Here is a 22,701-nt window from a genome sequence, read left to right on the forward strand (position 1 = left end):
GAGCGAGCTCTTAACCAACTGAGCCACTCGGCCGGCCCTTGAAGACTTTTTTTGTTCAATAAAAACAGAAAAACTTTCAATAAAAACTTAAAGAGAAAATAAAAGTGTGTTCAGACCATGCAGAGGTCCAGGGAAGAAGGAGATGAGGATTTAAAAAATTAAGCAATCAGGTGAAAAAGTCAGCTATCACAACGTACTTTCTCTGACCCCACTCCCTCTCTGACAGCTATGGCAGATGCTTTCAGTTGTCATTTTATCCACAAGTGTCCCTGCAAGCAGGGGAGGCTAGTCATTGCTTTCCTATTTGATGCACAGAAAGGTGGCAGCCCTGAGCAGATCAATGCCTAAATTAAAGCCTCACAGGCAGTTAGAGGTGGATGCAGGACCAGAAACTGGCCTGCTAATTTCTGCTCCTGAGCTCTGTGCACCAGGGCCTGCTGCTCCTGTGAGTCAGGCCTCCTGACCACACTGAGGCTAGGCTCCAAGCAGTGAATGCTTTGACTCTGTGTCCCTAATTTATAGTGATGGCAAGGATGGAGATGGCTTCCTAATTTATTTCACAGTGGAACTGACAAAGCAGCTATCCAGTCAGTCATCACTGTATACTTCCCTGGAAGCAAATGTCAAGGCATGCAACTACAGGACATAAAGAAGCAATTTTAAACAATCACTTCTCCCCCTTCTAAAAGCCCAATTACTGACTGTATTGGACAAAGCCTGATGGCATTTGAGAGCAGACTAAACCAAGGGAAGAGTGAAACACACAACGCCTGGGGTCCTGTCTGCAAAGACTATTTCTAAACAAGTGAGTAGAGCCACACTTCTCATCTTTCCATCTTTTAAACAAGATTCAAATTGTGGTTTAGAATGTTTTGAGTTTAGTACTTTTTGTTCCAAGCTGAGTCTTCTTAAAAAAATCTGAATATTAAGAATGAATCTGTAAGCATGGGTTTGAGGAACAGATGGAGACAGAACTGGTGGATGTCTAGCAGGCAATTTACGGCTGGATCTTACCTTTGTGGGGGTCATCAGAGGGGATTACAGAAGTCTTCTCCCTCTGCAATGCCCCCATTTCTCTACTTTTTCCTCAAGATAGCTGCCCTATCAGCAAAATGCAGACTTCTAAGGGGCTCTAGGGACTATTTTGGCCCCCAGACCCAGATATTTATAATAAATTGGATACAGACTCTAGCTTTACAGTTCTTTCCAATACCTTCCCCCAAATCTGAATAATCGTCCCTACTCAACTAAAATCTGTTTTCTCTCAACTCACAATCTATTTCTTTGAGTACATTTCCCCTGAAATTGTATTCTTCTCTGAATCAAAGAGGACACCCTGCCCTACACCCTGACCCCAACATCTAATCTTTTTGTTTCCTATTTTCTATTTCTCTCCTGTAAGAACTCTTCTCTCCCTCTGACTGGTGTCCTGGCTCTAGTTCCTTATCTCTTTGCCAAACTCTGAACACTTGGCACCTTCACTTCCCCGTGCCTGGCTGTAACGGCATCTTTGCTATATAATGCGTACCACGTGCAAAAGTGCTTGGAAGACAGAAATATTCATGGTGTAACCAAGACATGGCAAGCTGTATGTGACAATAGCCTCCCCTTATCTGCGTTTTTGCTTTCTATAGCTTCAGTTACTCACAGCCAACTGTGGTCCGAAAATATTAAGTGGAAAAATTCTAGAAATAAACAGTTAATAAATTTTAAATTGCGTACCATTCTGAGCAGTATGATGAAATCTCTTGCAGTCTCACTCCATCCTACCCCTGATGTAAATCATCCCTTTGTCCAGCCTATCCATGTTGGACACTCTACCCTCCCATTAGTTACTTAGTAGCCATCTCAGTTATCGGATCCACTCACAGTGCTTGTGTTCAAGTCACCCTTATTTTCCTTCATAATGGCTCCAAAGCACAACAGTAGTGATGCTGGCAATTCAGATACACAAAAGAGAAGCCATAAAGTGCTTCCTTTAAGTGAAAAAGTGAAAGTTCTCAACTTAATAAGGCATTTTGTCATCTCACATCATCTCACATCATGAGTACAGTACAATAAGATATTTTGAGAGAGCGACCACATTCACATAACTTTTAATACAGTATATTATTTTAACTGTTCTATTTTATTATTAGTTATTATTGTTTAGCTCTTGCTATGCCTAATTTATAAATTAAAGTTTATCATAGGTATATACTCGTATGTGTAGGAAAAAACATAGTATATATAGAGTTCAGTACTGTCCTCAGTTTCTGGCCTCCATGGGGGTCTTGGAACATATTCCCCACAGATAAACAGGGACTACTGCATTTTAACTTTTGAGGTTGCTCCAGACTGCCTTGAAGAACCAGAGACAGCCATTTTCCCAGACTGCATTCCAACCTAGCGCCATTTACGTAAGATGTACACTGACAGTAATAACAGCCACTTAGAAGTAATTGTCTCAGTGTGAATTATACATTTCCTTATAGCCTTGAATTGACAGAGTTCCAAAACAATACAATCTGGTATTTGGTTTCCTAGACCCACAGGTCTGCTTTTCAAAGCCTCAACCTGACAGAGACTGAAACCAAATATTTCAACCTCCAATTTACTTCTTTTGAGGTAAAGGTCAGCCTCCTTTCTATATCTGTCTGCCACGATGTTTGACCAAACCAAAAGGCTTATGCCGCCCACCCCCATTCCTGCTAATTCCTGCTAATTTTGGGCTGTGCCCAAAGTGAAGCCATCAGTGTTAGTGCCCTGATCCTTCATGAGATCCCCATTGTTTTAGCAGAAGAGACGCAGATACATTCCCTACCTTCAATGCGAGTCAGTTTTTTCCTTTACTTTCAGAGCAGTTTGACCAAAGGAACGATCTCATTCTCAGGGTTCAGCTCAGTTGGGAGATTTGTGATTTCATGCTTCCAGCGTATGCTTTCATTATTCCGTGAACTTGCTCTTCATATCATCTGTGTTGTCGGCTCATTGCAACATTGCTGCCCCTCCAAAAAGTTCTTTCTTTCCTACACGTATCTCAACAGAGGTCGGCATTCGGGTACAGACTTGCAGTCTTCTCTTCTCTGGTATCATCTCAGTTACCCGTTACAAGGCAAGGGCAGTGGCCAGCTGCTTTTACAATAATTTAGGTGCTTAAATATTTAGGAAAATTTTGCACCCAAATAAGAAACTGTGATTCCAAAACTCCAATCAGCAGAATGTACCAGGCAAAAATCATCTAGGCACTGAGGGCTTGGGGAGCTTTTTACTATAGAAGAAGCAAACAAAGAAAAAATAGAAGATAAGGAGGAGGAAGGAAGAGAGTGGAAGAAAGAGGAGGAAGACAACAAGGCAAAGGGGAAAAAGAAATTGAGCCCATGGATATCATGCTAAGCATAAATATCGTACTGTACCAAAACACCCACCGAGAAAGCGAAAGAGATTTCTTTTTTCCCCTGCATCGGGGCTCACCTCTCACTATACAGGGCCCTCTCCCAGGAATTGTAAGTAGCAGCTCTCTGTGGTCAATAACAGATAATTCCAGATCAAAAGAAGGGTTCTGAAACCAAGATGTTGTTTTTAGCTCAATGGTTCTCCAATGGAATCCGGGGATCTCTAGTGGATCTGCAAAGATTCTTCCAATTATTTTGTGGGCGGGGTCAAAATGCAAGGCGCAGAAGTGTATTGGGTGACTTTTTTTTTTCCCCTCTTTGAAACATATTTTCCACTGCGGATTTCAATCAAAACTTAAAAGCACCAAAGCAAACATGTTGCAGAGGAGCTACATATAATCACAGGGATTCAGCAAAAACACCTCAAAGGTGTTTTCTGGTTTCCTGGCTTGTTTATTTAATCTAGTAAATAGGTATAAATAGAGCAGACTCTTTTGTTCTGCTCAAGTAGTTTAAAGAATAAAAATCATGAGACTCATCAGGCCAGATGAAAAGATGACTCTTGCAAAACATGCCTTTTTGAGAAGAGGAAAGTCAGGTTCTTTCTTACCCTGAATTTCCCATTTCCCAGTGTCATTTACTTCCTCTCTCCCTGCGTTGCTTTCTAGCTCAGTGCCCACAGCTCTGAGGTCAGAAGCAGCCATTGCCAAGAAGCAGCTTTCTCTGCTGCCACAGCTGTCTTTACTCAGGTTTCTCTTCCAGGGAGCAGGAGGAGCTCAGGTGTAGAGTCAAGGGGGTGTCAAGTGCAGCTGCAGTTTAGGAAGACCTGTTTTTCCTCATCCCAGTTCCACAGCAAGAGTTAATTTAACCTCAGGAAAGCCTGTGCTGCTGGAGAGGAGTTTTATGAGTTATCTAATGACAGGATTGGTAGCCACATAGCACCACAAAGCTGCCAAGCCATCTAGGTTGCTCAGATGCTATGAGATAAAATGTACTTATGGCTAGGTCTGCCTTTCCCTTTCTACCAGAGTGATGTGCACATTCAGCTATTTTTTGGACTAATTTGCACAGCCACAATTCCTTAGAAGAATTTCAAAACAGATGGGCTGTCTACCCTGCAGGTAAACAGTGTGGAAGCTATAAATTAAAATGAACTTTGAGGCCTCTAACTGGATTTTGCTGATGTACTTGCAGCCCCATTTACCTATCCGGATAATTCTGTCATGTGTGCAAAGTGCTCTCTGATAATTCAGGTACCTCCCTGAATTATCCAGATGCTGTTAGCCCTCTTGATTTTTTTGGTGCAGATCCACCCAAGAATAAAGGAAGCAAAGTTCTTCCTACCTTGCTTGATTGATAAGATGAGAACAACTTGTTCACTCTTTGAATGTGATTGAAAAAAAAAAAAAGAAAAACAAAAAACCAGTCCTAACATGTGGATGAAATTATTACATACTTCACCAGGACTCCCTGGTTCTTGAATGTTTCAGCTAATGATTCCCTCTTCCAAAGTCTACAGAGGCTCAACGACTCAGCCTGTCGGGGGATAATACTTTGCTACCAGCAACTGCAAGTTGGTTTAAATAGGTTCTCAAGAGGCTACAGCTGTGACCAAACCCCTGGCAGGGGAAGGTGGGACAGCACATGCCACGTGAGAATGCTCACATGTTTCCGCGTGGATCCCCAGGGTATTTGCCCTTCTGGAGAAACCAGAGGTTCTCTACTGTATTGCATGGTATCCTAGTCCTAGAATCTGCTTCATGCAGGTGAAGCCCATGAGCCCGCTCATGTCTTTAGGAGAAGATCTATGTTTGATTCCTATTATGGCTAATGTTTCTGGATCCTTAAGGTATAGTAGAAAGACGACGAGAGTATCAGAAGACCTGGGGTCAGCTCCAACTGCCACTTACAAGCTTTGGGATTTTAAGCTAATTTATTTGTCTTCCTGAGCTTCAGGTATTTTTTTTTTATCAGTAATGTGGGTAAATAATATCTTCAGTGGAGATCCTGGGGAACACACTGAGATAATAGTATGTAAAGTGCCTGGTGGGGCTCCATGTACAGGAACTGCATATAAGTATGGGGGAGCACATTGTGGCAAAGGAGGACTCTGCCTTGAAAGAGGAAGACCCCACGCTTACAATGGGAGTCCAGGGAAGGGGTTCAATCATTGCCAAGTATCCCTGTCTTACCGCAACTTTTTGTTTCTTCTTAAGGTACAATTCAGCGGAAAAGACACTGAATTGGAAGTTAGGAAGTCAGAATCTTAGTCCTGATTCTGGTAACAACAGAGCTCGATAAGTCTGGGCAAGTCATTGAATCACTTTATGTCTGTTTCCTCACCTATATCATAGGGATACTCACACTTTCCCTTTCCCAAGCATAGTATTATTGTAAAGCTTAAATAATATGGGGTCTATACAAAAATGTAACTTATTTTGGTGAAAAACTTCAAAACAATCCCACCAATCTAGCACTCTAACAAGCTGTGTGAAACTTAATTTAATCCTGTTTCTGTGGTGGACAAGAATGAACTATAACTGGCAATGCCCCCTACTGACCTTACCCACATGGTGAGTCCCTTGGATTCTGTGGATAGCCCTGGAAAGGCAGTAAGAAATAACATCAGGAGATGAGAAAGGCTTGGCTCCAGCTTTTCTAAATCTCCTGTAGTGCATGGTTGAAGCTTCTAGAACTAGTGCCATGTCTTTGATGGATAGAATTGAGGGGCCTGTTTAGAGTGAAAGAGCTTCAGGAGCTTGCTCCCTGCTCCAACCTTAGCCTTTAGTAAAGCAAGCTAGAGGGGATCTGGAAGGCAGAAAGGGGGTCCTCCTTGCCACTTTGGGAAGCTTCACACAAAGTCCCACCCTCAAATCACTGATCACCCCACAACCTTTTAAACATTCGCTTTCAACAGTAGTAGAGAAGGAGAGCCATCCTTTTTATCAGACTTTTTGTTTCCCTTCCAATCCTAAAAAATACCTGTAGAAGAAAGTTAGAAAATACCTGTAGAAGAAAGTTTGGAAAGTTTTATTTTTTGCTTTTGCTTTTTCTTCCATGACTCAGCATGTTTTAGACCTGTTCCGGGTATACAGTTCAGGGGAGAGGTGTATGGAGCAGGCTTTCAACTCTGCGGCTCCAAGGCTCTACCTACTTGTCACAGTAAAGGGCTACCTGGAATGTTCCTCCCATTTATGGGTCATCCTGGGCCCTAAAGCAAAGGCATTTGTCCCAAACGCTTCTGCATGGACTCATGGACGCTTCTGTATGGACATGGGGACGTGTGGTTATAGATCTTTTCCCACAAATGCTGCCTTTTTTTTTTTAAAGATTTTATTGGGGAATTGGGGAAGGGGAACAGTGTTGGGGAATTGGGGAAGGGGAACAGCCAAGTTGTTGTCCTTCAATCTTTGTTGTGGAGGGCGCAGCAAGCTCAGCTCCAAGTCCAGTCGCCATCCAGCTGCCCATAGGCAGCTCGCAGCCGCTCATCTCCAGGTGCCATGTTCAATCTTAGCTGCAGGTGGGCATAGCCCACCATCCCATGTGGGAGTCAAACTGGCAACCTTGTTGTTGGGAGCATGTGCTCTCACCAGCTGAGCCATCCTGCCACCTGCTGGCAGCTCAGCCCAGGTGCAGCTCACTGGCCTATGTGGGAATTGAATTCATGACGCTGTTGCTCAGAGCTCACGCTCTTAACCAATTGAGCCACTTGTCCGGCCCATAAATGCTGCCTTTTGCATGGAGCCACTGAAGTGATAGTTTGGGGTAAGGACGGCAGGGAGGCAGTGCATAGACAGTGAGAACTAGGAGTCAACCTTTCCTCAGGTGCCTTGGCCTTGGTCTGCAGAGCAGAAGACACTGCTGGCTATCCCAGTTGCAGGCATATAGAACCTTCTCCCCAATTTGTCCATAAACAATACCTACTCACATAGTCATAAGGACAGGAACACACTGGAACTAACACAAGCCCTGGCATTTAAAGTCCCCAAGCAGATTCAACTTTAGGTTTGCCACACTGGGTCCATGTAGTCTATCCTTTTAGAAGGGGTAATTACTATGAATTACTTTTTAATGCTTGTGGAGATTCTACCTCAGGAACAACTTGGAAAAATAAAAAGCCCCTTCTGAGAGAAGTTGTATCTATTTATATCCACAGTAAACAAGTAGATAAAGGGCTGCTTGCTTAATATTCCTAAGATGTGGGGTATGTCAGTTCATTAGCGAAAAGAGTAATAGGGACAGTTTTCATTTTGGGGGCATCTGGTCAGGAGGCCCTTAAAGGGACATAATGTTCCAGGGAGTAGGTAGTCTCACTCTTCTGGCCTTTATTGTTGGAACTTCCACCAGTCTGGGCCAGAGGAGAGTCCAAGTTGGCCAGGAGTCCAAGAACAGAAGACCCCTTAGGCAGGAAGGCTGTACTTGTGAGTATAGGGCTGCCAGGATTGGGGTAAGTGCATCCCTCATACCCTAAAAAACTTGTCCCCTGTTTGGACCTCCTTCTTCTAATTTTTTAGGCCCTGTGATCTTCACTACAAAGCAAACCATATGATTTTGATTCTGGCTCCTGGCTTCCTGAGAGTGTTTCGTGTCTCCAGTGGCAGGAAGCCGTCCAGCTTCTTTAAGCAGCTGCTCTGGCATCTAATAGAGGAAGGCAGCTCTTCTGGACTCTCTCACCAGCTGGGCATGGCAGCCCAGTGGAGGGCAATGCTCAGTGGAAGAAGGGCAACAAGAATGACTATAGGGTGGGAAGAAACTCCTGGGATTCTCAGAGGTGGACTCCAGGCCCAGGCACCCGTGGGTGTCTGTCCAGAGAATTGGCTTTTCCCCCTCCATTCTACCCCTAGACTTCTGAGTCTTCCTGTGAGATGATCCTTCCCTGGAGATGGGAGACCAGGACCTAGTCCTTCCGGAAGAGATAGGGGAGGGAAGCGCTGTCTGACATAAGGGACACCCAAAGCTTCTAATCCCACAGATTGGTGCTTCAGTCACCAAGATGACTGCAGTGAGATAACCTTCAGATGAGCTTTAATGTGATTCATTAGAAGAAAATTCTGTGACTTAAGTGGCAGGCAAGGCAAAGGCTAGAGAAAGTCTGTTACTTCTCAGAAGGGATCAACGCTACTCTTGTATGTAAGGGGTGAGGGACGGCAACAGGCTGAGAAAAACCTTACTCGTTTTGTTTGTTTATATAACGCTTTGTAATGTTCAGTCATTTGTTCTTGTCTTTGGGCCTGGGCACTTGCTGACCTTTCCATTTGGAATGTTTTTTCAGCAGACCCCCATGTGGCTATCTCCCTCTTGTCCTCCAGATTTCAAATGTCTCCTCTTCAGAAAGGGCTTACCTGACCAAACTCTTTCAGGTGGTTCCCATTTCACTCCCTATCACATTATCACTTATTCTCTTCCTAAAATTCACATTATTTGAAATTATCTTGTTTATTTACTTGTTTTGGTCTAGTTACCCAACCATAATGTAATCTCCATGAAAATATCCCAGCTCTCTTGTTCACTGTTGTATCCATAATGCCTAGAATAGCACCTGCAGCACAGCAGGTGTTCAATAAATACATGTTAAATGAGGGAATAAATGAGTGGAGTGTTAGGACTGGGAGAGCTAGCCAAAGATAGCTAGGTAAAATTGAAATGGGATACATATGGCCAGAAAGAGCAGAAATAATCAGGAGAGGAAATTGAGGACACTAATCCAAATCTTCTGAGAAGTGAAAATAAAAGAACCACATTTTGTCTGATGTCTTCCAGCTTTTGTCATATTCAATAAACCTTTGTTAAGTACGTACTACGTGCCCAGCATTATGCTAAGAGCTGTGGAGACAAAGATAAATGAAGTCATAGGTTGAAGAGGATGGGGAGAGGAAGTAAAGTCAGGAGTTGCTCTCTCCTGAGTTCTTAAGCCATTCACTGAGTTCGCCATCTGATAAGGAGACATGTAAAAAAAAAAACCAGCTATCAGGGACTATCAGGAGTGTTAGTGAATTTGAATAAGGGGAGCAGGTCAGGGGAAACTACAGAAGAGATAACGTTTGATTTGGGCCTTGAAGATAAGTAAAGAGTTCATCAGGCGAAGAGGAAGAAAAAAGAGTACTCCAGGCAAGGAAACAGCATGAGCAAAGGCATGGAGGCATAAAGTTCTTGCTATGCTTGGAAAACAGCAAACAGACCAAATTATCCCCTGTGATGAGAGTAGAGCATGAGCAGGGCGAATGGCTAGACATGAGAGGCTAGAAACATGGGTGGAATGAAGTGGTGAAGGGCTGCCTTATCATGGGACATGCAAAAGAATGTGAACTTAGCTAAATCAGAACAATGGAAATTCTTGGATTTTGGAGCAAAATTCTTGGATCCTCATACGACCCCTGATGAATGGTGGTATGTTAGCAAATTCTCTCCATATATGACAGATGTCAATCAAAGGCCTCTTGGCTTGATACCCAGAAGTCTCAACGTACCTCACAGGTGTGGCCTCAACACAGTCCAGCTGAGGGTCTGGGAGAAGTGCTAGTCCAGGATGCTGGGTCCCTAACTGTCACCCAAGGTCAGGCTGAGATGCTTGCATCCCACCTATGGTCTCACACAGCCAGGACTAGGCCACTCCCCACATCCCACAACCACAAGAGCTCCAGGTAGCTAAGGCAGGGGCAGCCTCCCAGGGACTAGGTGAAACAAGGAAGCTCTTCATTTAGAGTGCAAAATTTAAGGGGGTGCCAAAATAATGATATTTTAATGAAATATTAAAAAATAAAAATGTATTCAAATGAAATCAATGATCAAGGGAGCTCTCTTCTATTATCCCATTATCCAGCTCATTATTCAAAGGTTATATGTGGTCTTGGGGTAATTCTCTCATGGGCTCTTCAGACCTCTCCCTGAGATCAGGAAATGGGAAGCGTAAATAGGCCAGCCTAGGAAACTGGAACATGGGAGTACCAGCTCCACCCACCCCCGTTCATCTGGGACCTACACAGAAGATGTGAGCCTACATTTGCTGCTTCCTTCCAACCTGAAGCGCTCCCCAGTCTGAGGATGAATATCATCAGTGTGGATTTCTACCCACGGTTTGGCCTCCTGCCCCTTCCTGGAGGAGCTCCATAACCTGGGCACAATGGAGACATGCACTGCTTCAGAGTTTAACAGGCTAACCTGCTCGAGGAATGAACTGTGTTATTTTTCTGTGGTGTCAGCCATTTCTGTTTTTGGTGAAAGAATGAACCATTCCTATCTTCCTCCACACTCTCCCTCTCAAAAGAGTAACCAGGGCCTTTTGTTCTAGAGATCAGCCCTTCTCTCACTTCAGGGGGAAAAAAAATTAAAGAAATCAACAGGCTTTTGTTTTTGAAAGCAGCCTATGGTCTCAGAGGTGATACATTTGTTCTGTTTGAGAGAAAAAGGTGCTCTTAGGATTAGAGGATGGCAGAGAGAAAATTTCCTGAGCCTGGTTCTGAAGGGGATGGTGCTAAGGAGCACTGAAGCCTCCTGGGGTGGCCAGGTCCTGCTCCTGCTCCCCCACAGGCCCCAGGGACAGTAGGACTTTGAATACAGGTGACTGTGTGCTCAGGAAGGTGAGCAAAGGCACTGCTATTTGGAAGCCTCAGCAGACGTCTCCATGTCCTAGAGAAAGGGCCCCAGCATAGGCCATTGTCACTAGCAAAGAGTGCCAAAGGTGGCAGGCACTGACTGAAAGACATCTTCTCCCAAATACCTGTAAGCTCCTGAGAAAGGACCATGATTGGATTTTCCACCCATTGGTGGAGAGAAGCCAAGGATATTTAATTTAGAAAACTAAAGAAATGTGACATTTACAAAGTTAGTCACTTTCATTAAAAGTTTCTGACACTTTGGGGCCGGCCGAGGGCTGGTTAAGAGTTGGCTTAAGAGCACGAGCTCTGAACAACAGGGCTGACAGCTTGATTCCCACATGGGCCAGTGATGCTGCACTGCCAACAGGTGGCAGGATGGCTCAGCTGGTGTAACAAGATTGCCTGTTTGATGGTGGGCTATGCCCACTTGCAACTAAGACTGAACTCAGCACCTTGGGCTCAGCTGCCGCCCGGATGGCTCAGTGGATAGGGCGTGCGTTAACAACAAGGCTGCCGAGCTCAACTCCAGTATAGAATGGTGGCTATGCCCACCTGCAACTAAAATTGAACACAATACCTTGAATTTAGAAGCCACGAGCTGCCGATAGGAAGCCAGGTGGCGATTGGCGCCCTCCACAACGAAGATTGACGAACAAATTGGCTGGTCCCCTTCCCCAATTCCCCAACACTGCTCTCCTCCCCCAATTCCCCAATAAAGTATTAAAAAAAAAAAGTTTCTGACACTTTTTTCTAAAAAAAAAAAAGTGACATTTAAATGCTATGTATATCATGGAACAAAATTATACCTATATACCTATTAACAGTGTTTAACACCAGCTTTCACTTTCCTTTAAAGTATGTAAGTTTCTTGGCTCAAAGAAACTCCAGCTTGACTTGTTTAACCTTGCTTCTCAGGAGTTAGAGGCTGGAAGTGTTCCAGGAAATGTGTACATGGGTGTGCACGCTGCTCTGTGAGCGTACCTCACATTCCATTCCATTCCCTCTCTTACCAATTCAGTGGGAGCCTGAGTCAAAGGCAGACTTGGCCGAAGACACGCCCTAAAGTGGGAGAGAAGGGAGCTGGGCAGAGTGGCATAGACTGGGATTGCTCAGGACTGGGGCTCTCCAAACGTTCCTGTGAAACCCATACACAAGTCTGCACTGCCCCCAGGTGGCCACACAAGAGTTCTGCCCCACACTTTCGGGAGAAGACCTGAGCTGGATTGGAGGCCCAGTAGCAGGGAAACAAGATGATAAGCTAAGACCTACAATCACCAAATTGGGCACTGAAATGTTTAACAATGTCTTTTTGCAATAGCACTATGTAATCTTGGCATAAACTTAAAATGTATTCAGAGGAATTCAGTTCACTAGATAAAATGCTCAGGAATTTTGGGCAAGAGAATGCTAGGTAAATGAAGTTTAGCTAAACTAATTTTTCAGTTTTTACCAGTAAAGACATATTTTAAAAGCTAAAACTACTTTTATAACATTCAATCAATTATTGGGGGCTTAGTTTATGCCAGGCACAATACTATAATATAAACAGAGGATATGAAGACATTGTCTCTGCCTGCAGAGTTTACAGTCCAGGAGAAGAGATGCATATGTATAACGTAATTATAAGAAATAATAAATAACAATAATAAATGAGCATTGATCGAGGTATATATATAAGATATGCAAACACCTAATGAACCAGGGGATTGGGCTATTCAAGGAAGGCTTCTTGGAAGAAGTGATGTCTAAGCTGAATCTTAAATGATGAATAGGATTATCTATGTGGAGCAGGGAGTTGACAACAGATGGAGACCACATTCAGACAGAAAAGCCAAAAACAGCAAAGACATGGAAGGAAACAAAGGTGGGGGAAGGGAGACCCAAAGGGTCAGAAGAAGCAGACGGTAGGGAGGTGGGGGGTGGAGGGGGCTTACACATACATCTCAGATTAAGGAGCTTGGATCATATCCTGTGGTGTCACTGAAGGGTTTTAAGGAAGGGAGACATATGGTCAGATTTAATTTTACAAATATCATGCTAAGAGGTGTGGAAGGTAGATGGATGTAACACATCTGAAGACAATGAGACCAGAGAAAATAATCTAAGTTAAAGCAGAATAATACAGAGAAAAGACAAAGGAGCACCTGAATTAGTGAGTTTGGGAAAGAAACAACAGATCTATGGGCCTTGGATGCAAGGGGACAAGGGCAAAGGAAAAACCAAGGAAAGTTCCCATTGTCTAGCTCAGGTGATGGTGTGGCTGATGGTATCACCAATTAAATGCTGAATTCCAAAGGAAGAGCAGGGCTTCGTGAGGAAGGGGGAATTTTTGTTTACTCTAATGTAGCTGTGGGATACACTGAAATAGAGATATCTAGCAATCTGTTAGAAATAAAAACTAAAGTCTGGGGAGAGATCAAAGCTGAACATGCAGATCTGGGCGTTATTGACATATAGATCGTAATTAAAATCAGGAGAACAGATGAGACCACCCAGGGAGAATGGGAATACAGAAAAGGACAGAGATCCAAGGACTTAACTCTGGAATAGGCGAGGCAAGCTCTGGTAGTATCATCTTGTACATTTTTCTGGGGCTTTGGAATTTACCAACTGTTTTTTTTGTTTTAAAGATTTTATTGGGAAATTGGGGAAGGGGAACAGTGTTGTGGAATTGGGGAAGGGGAACAGTCAAGTTGTTGTCCTTTAATCTTAGTTGTGGAGGGAGCAGCTCAGCTCCCAAGTCCAATTGCCATCTACCGCCCATCGACAGCTTGTGGCCGCTCAGCTCAAGGTGCTGTGTTCAATCTTAGTTGTGGGTGGGCACAGCCCACCAACCCATGCGGGAGTCAAACTGGCAACCTTGTTGCTAAGAGTGCACACTCTGACTACTGAGCCATCTGGCCGCCCGTGGGCAGCTCAGCGGCAGCTCAGCTCAAGGTGCCGTGTTCAATCTTAGTTGCAGGTGGGCGTAGCCTACCATCCCATGTGGGAGTCGATCCAGCAACCTTGTTGTAGGGGCACGTGCTCTCACCAGCTGATCCATCCTGCCACATGTTGGCAGCTCAGCGGCAGCTCAGCTTGGGCACAGCTCACTGGCCCATGTGGGAATCGAACCAGCAACACTGTTGCTCAGAGCTCGTGCTCTTAACCAACTGAGCCACTTGGCCAGCCCTACCAACTGCTTTCTTATCTATTATTTTACTCAATTCTCATCTCAAGGGTTCTGTAAACTAACTGGTAAAGTCAGATATAACTGTGATGATGCCAAGGCTGCAATAAATTCAATCCATTGGGTGGTCAGGAGGTGGGACCCACCATTCGCCCCCCTACATCATGTCACAGAAGATATCCCCAGCTGTTGACTTGAAGCCCCAGGTTAACATGACACACTATGTTTCCTAAAAGGACATGAAACTCTTGCCTAGACTCCTTCCTGGTTGAAAGCACAGCTGGCTTGTGACCCTGGCTTAAAAGGGACAGTGGCAGAGCTGACAGGAGCTCTGAAGGGGCCTCATCTCCAGAAGCAGGTGCAGCCTGCCTGCCTCTGCATGTCCAGAAGGCAGCAGTCTACCAGCCGCAGCTGAGAAAGGGCTGCAGGCTGGGAGGAAAGGCATCCTTTCCAGAGACAGAAGCAAGGCTGGAGTACACTTGCTCCTTCCTGAGTGCCTGGCATCAGCAGGGGGCATTAAGGCTGGCCTGGCCCTATAAGGTCTGTGCGCCATGTGGCAGAAGGCAGGACAAAGATGAATGCAATGAGGTGACTCCCCTCTGGTAGAGCCCTCACTTCCTCCAAGAAGTCTCACCCGCTCTGAACATATTTCCACAGTGTCTCTCGGTTCACTGTCTTACATTATTGTACATTTGCTCACGTGCTCCCTTGGGTTCCTCAAACTTTTCATCTGTGTAGCTTTTCTAGGATTTGCTTTATGCTTAGGGGGAACAGATAGGTATGCATGTGACCAAAGGTCTGGGCACCAGAGACAGAAGGTGTAGTGGAAAATCCTAGGCTTGAATCTTGGCTCTGATCCTTATTGGTTGAATGACCAAGAAAATGTTTTGTTTAACCTCCCTGTGCCTCAGTTTCCTCATCTGATAAATGCTTTACAAGGTTGTTGTGAGGATTGGAGAATGCTCAAAGAGCCCAAATCACTGGCAGGACTCAATAATATTGTTGTGAAATTTTCATTTACTACAAATATCATATCTTGCATGTCTTTTTTATTTTTTAAAAGATTTTATTGGGGAATTGGGGGAGGGGAACAGTGTTGGGGAATTGGGGAACAGGAACAGAGAAGTTGCTGTCCTTTTTTGTTCTTCAGTCTAGTTGTGGAGGACATCACTTCACTGGCCCATGTTGGTTTTGTGATCATTGCGCTCTTCCCAGGTGAGGCAGATCGGTCACCGGCCATTGGACGGCCGCTTACGGTGGCTCTTGGCAGCTCACGCTGGCTGCCAGCTGCTCACGCTGGCTGCCAGCCACTCACAGTAGCTTATGGCAGCCCACTGCAGCTTCACTACAGCCTAGGCTGTCGCCGGCGACTCACAGCCGCCCAGCTTCAGGTTGAGCTGTTGTTCACCATTGTTCACCATCTTAGCTGTAGCGGGCGCAGCGTCACTGGTCCGCATGTGGTATCCAAACCGGCGGCCCTGCTGCTCAGAGCTGGAATCCCAAGCCAACTCTTAACCAACACACCACTCAGCCAGCCCTCTTGCATGTCTTTTAAGAAAAATTTCTACCATTAAAATGATCTCTTTAGGCTCGAGATCTGAAAGCCATATTATAATACTTATAGAAGAGAAGTATGTGTCTAACCCATTATCAGTCAGTATCACGATATTGAATTGGTTTAGTTGAAGCAGAGAGCTGATATGAGTCACAAATAACAATGCTGCTTGGGCTAGAGGTGAGGAAAAGAAATGTTTCCCAAACATTCAATCACTTGGATAGCAGCATCAGGATCTCAACCGGGATTCCCCATATTATTATTTACTTAATATTTTTCTTTAAATCAACTAATTTTTCCAAAACTTAAATACATTCAGGTGCAAAGGAAAATGTATATCTGTGTTATTGGTCATAAACATAATATAATTTTAGAAAAGAAAATGAATAGAACAGTTGCCAATAGATACTTGTTGCCAGAAGAAAACTCCAGGCCTGAGGTCTATTTTCTTGGTTAAAAAGATTAAGAAAAGGGTGGAGAACGTTAGTGACATACTAGACCCAAATTAGACTTTCTTCAACAAGTAATCCAGGCTTGAAAGAGAACTGCAAAGGGCATTAATTTCTCCTGATGTAATTCTTTGTTATTTTATGCTTGCCCATTTACCACTTAAAGTCACATCCTGTATAACTTAAAGTCATCTCATGTACTATCACTGGTACATGTCCTAAACTTTTGGAAATATAAGGTCTGGTGCATGAGAGTAAATCAGACCTGGGCTGCGGGGCTAAAACTGGTGTTATTGAATACTACATGTAAATCAAAGAAATTATCTGGAGAATCTTCAAACCAACTTCACTTCCTTTCCAAATTTGTATAAACCATTTTACAACCATGTGTAACATTTCTCTTCTTGCATCCCTTTAGAACCTAGGATAGGGTGGCATACATAATAGATGCTCAAGAAATATCTGGAGTTGACTGACTGAATAAAATGGTATTGGAACAAGTCATCCAAATTGGGCCCTGGGAGCCCAAGAGGAAGACAGCTTTTCTGAAATGTACTCCCTCATCTCCCACCTCCAACAAATAACAGGTTCATTCTAAAGTCTAAACAAGATGTGGCAACTCCATACACCAGCAGAGTAGAGTTGGTTCTAAGGACTGAACCTTGCAATGGATAGTTCTTTCTCCTCCTTTGGATTTGGAGATTTGGCCTTTGATAAGTAACTTTACTTTTGCAATGGTCCTGTCCCATTTTCAAGTGGTGAAACAATTCCAAAGTAGCTTCCCTTCATAAAGGCCATCTACAGTAAGCGATGGGTTTCAAGTGTGTCTTACACTAAAAACCAACCATCAAGGAACACTCCTTACCTGCCAGACCTTAAAGACTGGTTGTCGCCCCCAGGGAGCTGCTGGGGGGCTTTTGGCAGTGAGATGCCCAGGGAAAAGAAAGCATGTGGAGCCAACATAAGGAGGAACCAGCTAGCTCGCCTGCTTTATTCAGCAATAGTAACCATTATATAGAGGCTTTGGGGGAGGAGAGCGCACGGATGTGCATGCTCCCTCCCGCAGCTGTGAATCATGCTTACGTAAAGGGCTTATGTCACCGGAGCCCGGCACCTATGCAGCAGGCTCAGGAATCAAGGTTTGTTATGTTTGGGGCCAGGGTCCATGCATCAGCCTACATCCATCTGGATGCCCCGTACCTCGTCCTGGGTCAGGGTCTGTACGCCAGCCTGCACACAACTGACTCAGCCTGGGTCCTGTCATCGGTACTCTAAGTTTGTATCCATTCGAGTATATTTTCTTGATTTTGCACAGATAATATGAGTGATGGATACACAATCTGTAACTACTATTTATAAAATAAAATATCTGAGTCTCTCAAAGTCAGTATGGGAATTTTGGGGCCCTCCTAAGAGAAAGATGAAAACACCATCAGTAGAAACTCAGCCCTGAGGAAGTCTGTCTTAAAGTTACCAGGCCTGTGGACAGAAATGAAACTGACAAACCTTACACACTTTACCCTAATCCAGAGCAGGAAACTGACTTTTTCTCTGAGAAGGGACTTTAGAGGCTTAAACAAACAAACAAACGAACAAACAAATCACCTCTCTGAAAGAGTATAAACCAGCTAGGGAAAAGATTTCAAAAGTCCACTAGCCAATTAATCTTTCTCCCCAGCTTAGTGGTGCTGAGGCTCTGTACCCAAATTCTAATAAAGAACCAGCTTGTGATGGTGGCTAGGATTATCCATTTATGCCTCCCAACCCCATTTGTTGATCATTGATGGCAACTTCTAAACGACCAGTTGATTCCCCTTTGTGCTTCTTCATGAATCAGTACATTCCCAAAGACTACTAATTTTGATTTTCAACCCAACTTAAACATAATCAGGAACCTTACTGCTGCCAAGTGTCACCCCAAATCCCAAAGTTAAATATTATATAAATGATTGGGGTGCTGTCTATTGTTTTAGAGAATTTCTACATAACTCCCTACAGAAAAATGAGAGTTGGCCTCATTAGTAAATCATGTTATCATCAGCCCATTTTCTTTCCAGTTTTGGTAATGATATCCTTGTATCAGTAAAGCAGAGTTAAATTTTCAGATTCCTGAAGCAATTCCCCTTTAGACTTTCCTGTGGAAATAGTACTAAGTGAGAAGGGTCGGTGAACTCAGGGTCCAGGCTTTGGTTCAGTGACGTCGGCAGCCTGACCAAAGCCATCCCCTGAATTCCCACTGCGTTTTATGCAACCCTGGGCTAGTAATGAACTCTAACTGTGGGGCCACCCCTCTGACCACTTTGCCTGGCCACCCAGGTCTTCAGTGCTTTCAGGGCCAAAGGGCCTCTATATTCTCCTGCTCCCTGGCTTCCTCTGCCTCAAGGATCTCCACCTTCCAGGGTGTTGCCAACTCAGCAGGAGTTTCCTTGGTGTGAGTTCTTTTGCTTTATGGCAATTGAGCTATCACATTTCTAATCTGGAAGCAGTCTGAAATTAAGGTGCAAAAAACTGAGTTTTGGAGACCAAAGAAATTTGGTGCAATTGAATTTCAGGTGCTGTCTGGATCTCCCTGGGGTAGAGCCTACTGTGTGGGGACCTCCTGCCCATGGCTTTGGAACAGTTTGATAATATCACATAGCCATGACAGATCCTTGGTGGAGCCAGGATCCAACAGATTCCTGAACTAGAATTCCATTCAATGCCATTCTCTAAGTTGAATCAATACCACGTACTAGCTATGGGACCTTGGACAAGTTACTTAACCTCTTTGGGCCTCAGTTTCCTCAGATTTAAAATAGAGGCAATGGTATTTCACAGTGTTAACAAGAGCTTTAAATGAGGTATGATATGTGTACTACATGATAGATGCTCAGTGAATTTCAATTCCTTTAACCCTACCCTCTACATTTTAGAGGGAACCTATTTACCTGCCTCACCTCTAGCTTAGTAGGCAGGATGAGGCTTAGGCTGGAATATTCCTTGGGGCACCTCTAGGAAGGATGTGTGGTAAATACCCTAGGAAATCACAGGGATTGGTCTCTACCTTTCTCAGTTCCTAGGTTATAATGGTTAAGACCAAGAAATCCTCTGAATTCACCTCCACTTCAGAGAATGCTTGCAATGTTCATTTCTGGACAAGGCATGACCATGTCTCCTCATTAACATAGCCCAGCACAGAACCTTGGACAGAGCAGTGATTTTAATCTTACAGTATGAGGTGGAATATGCCAGGCCATTTACATGACTTTTATATTTGGCTCTGAAAAGCAGAAGTACTTGTCACAAGAACATGACATTACCAGGTCCATATACTATATAATTACTTTCTCAACCCTTTGAAACAGGAATACTCTTTTTTTTTAAGCTGAGCCATCCTGCCACCTGTTGGCAGCTCAGCGGCTGCTTAGCTCGGGCCAGGCATCGAACTGCTGTTGTTCAGAGCTCAAACTCTTGAGTGAGCTTTTAACCAACTGAGCCACTCGGCCGGCCCTAGGAATACTCTCTTATTCAAGTTTATTTCCCTTAAGCACCTACCATATTGCTTTGTACATTAAACTGGGTTTAATTGACTCAGTAACCTAGAGCATGAAGCTGAAGGAAAAAAATGGAACTTAACAATGCTAGAAAGCAAGATTCAGACTGACAAAAAGAACCAGGAAGAAACCAAAGCTGGAAAGAATCTTTTCTATATACCAGACTTTGCTCACGTAACTTTTATTTGTGGACTTTCACCATCTGCCAGAAAGTTATCACTGCGCTCAAGAAGACTATTTTAGGAATATGTTGTTAGTAGCATAACTGGCTAGAACGGTAGCTGGAATAGTCTTGTTCCTGAAGTCACGCCTAGTTACCAGCAAGTGATAAATAAGACTTTTTCCCCCTGTGGGATAGGTTAAGATAGCAGTGTGTCACCACCGTTTGTACTGCCACAGGGCTGGAAGCTTGGCTCAAATCCCCTCTGCCTGGGAAGGCTGTTATTACTTGGGAGAATTTAAGTTTCTCAGTCATTTGTTACCGTCTCTGTGTTTTGTCCTTGATGCTTATAGAGTATTTGCTACTGTGATTCATTAATTAAAATTCTCCTTTCCCTTAGGCTTAGTTTTGCTACTTTCAGGTTCATTGGTTTGATTTTTATTTTATTTATTTATTTATTTATTTGCCGGAGAGCTGAAATTGGAGTGTTCCAAACTGGGGGAGGGAGAGGAAGAGAGAGTGATTTAATCTTAGAATGTATTGGGATGTTAATAAACTGCTAAAAGATAAAAGGGATCAAATACATGGTGATGGAAAGAGAACTGCCTCTGGATGCTGAACACACAATGATATATAGATGATGTATTACAGAATTGTACAACTAAAACCTATGTAAATTTACTAACAATTGTCACCCCAATAAATTTTAATTAAAAAAAATAAACTGCTAATGGGGCTGTCTCCTCCACTAGATTTTAACTCCTGAGGGCAGGAACTGTGTCTTATTCATCTGTGTATCCTCAGTGCCTACTGGGGTTCCCTGGTGAACATTCAATAAATGTTTACTGATTAATAAATGAATCAAATATAACATTGCAAAAGTTATAGGTGTGAAATTGGTAGTATAGGTAATACATACTAGAGAAGCGAAGAAGAAATCATTGTAGGCCAGATGGCCAAGGAAAATTCTATGGAAGAATTTGACTCTCTAGACAGAGATGGGATGGAATATGGAAAGAATATGGGCTTCCGAACACCTAAACTCTGTAATCATCAATTTTTCCTCTATCCAAAAATTTAAATTTAAAAAAATGGGGACAGTAAACCTACATCATGCATAAAGAGTAAATGAGATAGCTATATAAAGTAATTAGTACAGAGCATTATGCACACAAAAGAATTTTCTTCCCTCTGTGAGTTTTCGTGCTTTTTACTGACCTATATAGTCATCCTATTGGATCTGAAAGCTGTCCTGAAAGTATTCTGGAGTTCATGTTTTCATTTTCTTCACCAGCCAAGGAGCTTTCCAGACATCAGAGGTATTTCTCCCATGAAAGATATTCCAGTGAAGCTTTGCTCTCTTCCTAAGGACAAATGAGATAAGCATATTAAATGCTTTCTGGGGCGACTGGGTGGCTCAGCACGAGCTCTGAGCAACAGGGTTGTCGGTTCGATTCCCACGTGGGCCAGTGAGCTGCACCCTCCGCAACTAGATTAAAGACAACAACTTGAGCTGAGCTGCTGCTGAGCTGCAGATGAGTGGCCAGATGGCTCAGTTGTTTAGAGCGTGTGCTCTTAACAACAAGGTTGCCGGTTCAACTCATGGGATGGTGGGCTGCCCTCCACCCCCTGCAACTAGATTGAAAAACAGCAACTGGACTTGGAGCTGATCTGTGCTCTCCACAACTAAGATTGAGGGACAACAACTTGACTTGGAGCTGATGGGTCCTGGGAAAAACACACTGTTCCCCAATCAAGTTTAAAAAAAATTTATAAATACTTCTATCTTCTATCCTTGAGCACATATGACCATGTTGGACACGGGAAACCTTTAACAGGCAATGCGTCTTCAATTTTATTTACCTTTCCACCTCACAAACTTTTATTATTGGAAGAACTCTTGAAAATAATTTAATATATTTTTCATTTTACATATTAAAAAAAACTTTAGCCCAGAGCAATTTAGTTAGTAGCAGAACTGTGAACTATATTTGGGGTCTTTTGATTTCTTATCCAGTGCTTTCTCACATATCAGACTATTTCACATTTCCATCAGTATTGACAATCCAGTTTTTTGGTGGGATTCAGAGACATCCTATCTGTGACCTCTGGCTTGTTTATCATATGACTAGGAGGATCAAGTGATTGATACAAATATAAGATATTCCTGCTAATTCATAACTCCTGACTTCTGCAATATTGGTTATTCTAGGTGACTTCTTGGTCCCACAATGATTGTATCTGGAGCAAGATGACATTTGTTATTTCCCAAGATATTCACTGTTTCAAGTTTGAACACATTGTTAACGTCTTCTAATTTATTATAATTTAATATTCCAAATTTCCATTTTTTCTGAATTTAATTTCTATTATGAAATTAATTAAACATTAGCACTTTTAAAATATGGTTTTTTTTCCTTAACAATTTTCCCCTGTGTATGTAGCAGATTATTCTAAGAAATTCTGGGATACTTGTTTAGGTAAACTAGATAGAAGATATATGTCCCTCAGTTATGTTTTCTGTATTTACTAGAGAATTACCTTCACCCTTCTTCTACCCTCAGAGGATAATTTATTCATTCATTCAACAAATATTTATTAAGTATCTGCTATATGTCAGCTCTAAGGTGGCAATGGTAATAATTAAACAATGAAAACAATGAAAGAAAAAGGAGATGAAGACTATAGAATGAAAAACAAAATTTTAAAAATCATAGCAAATAATGACAGTGCTAAAAAGAAAATAAGGAGGATAACATGAAGGAGTAACTGGAAGGCTCTGACTTTAGACAGGGTGGTCAGGAAAGAGTTCTCTGAGGAGGCAATGTTAGAGATAAGACCTGAAGAATGAGACTAAGCCAATTAT

At 43.1% G+C, this 22,701-nt stretch overlaps 1 protein-coding gene across 8 annotated transcripts in view; it reads right to left on the reverse strand.

Moving 5' to 3' along the window:
• ASIP (agouti signaling protein) overlaps positions 1–22,701 on the reverse strand; it is a 107,077-nt gene that overhangs the window by 28,962 nt on the left and 55,414 nt on the right. For 4 of the 8 annotated variants that reach the window (XM_019655221.1, XM_019655220.1, XM_019655219.1 and 1 more), the window contains exon 4: positions 21,054–21,199. The exons of 1 other annotated variant lie outside the window; for it this stretch is intronic. The gene's annotated coding sequence lies outside the window, so the exon portion shown is untranslated. Of the gene's footprint in view, positions 1–2,803; positions 3,251–3,453; positions 3,618–21,053; positions 21,200–22,701 lie in introns of those variants that run through there. 3 more of the 8 variants (XM_019655215.1, XM_019655217.1, XM_019655222.1) reach the window with 3 other exon arrangements.

Source organism: Hipposideros armiger, unplaced genomic scaffold (assembly GCF_001890085.2).
Source record: "Hipposideros armiger isolate ML-2016 unplaced genomic scaffold, ASM189008v1 scaffold_238, whole genome shotgun sequence".
In the NCBI taxonomy this organism is placed as follows: domain Eukaryota; kingdom Metazoa; phylum Chordata; class Mammalia; order Chiroptera; family Hipposideridae; genus Hipposideros; species Hipposideros armiger.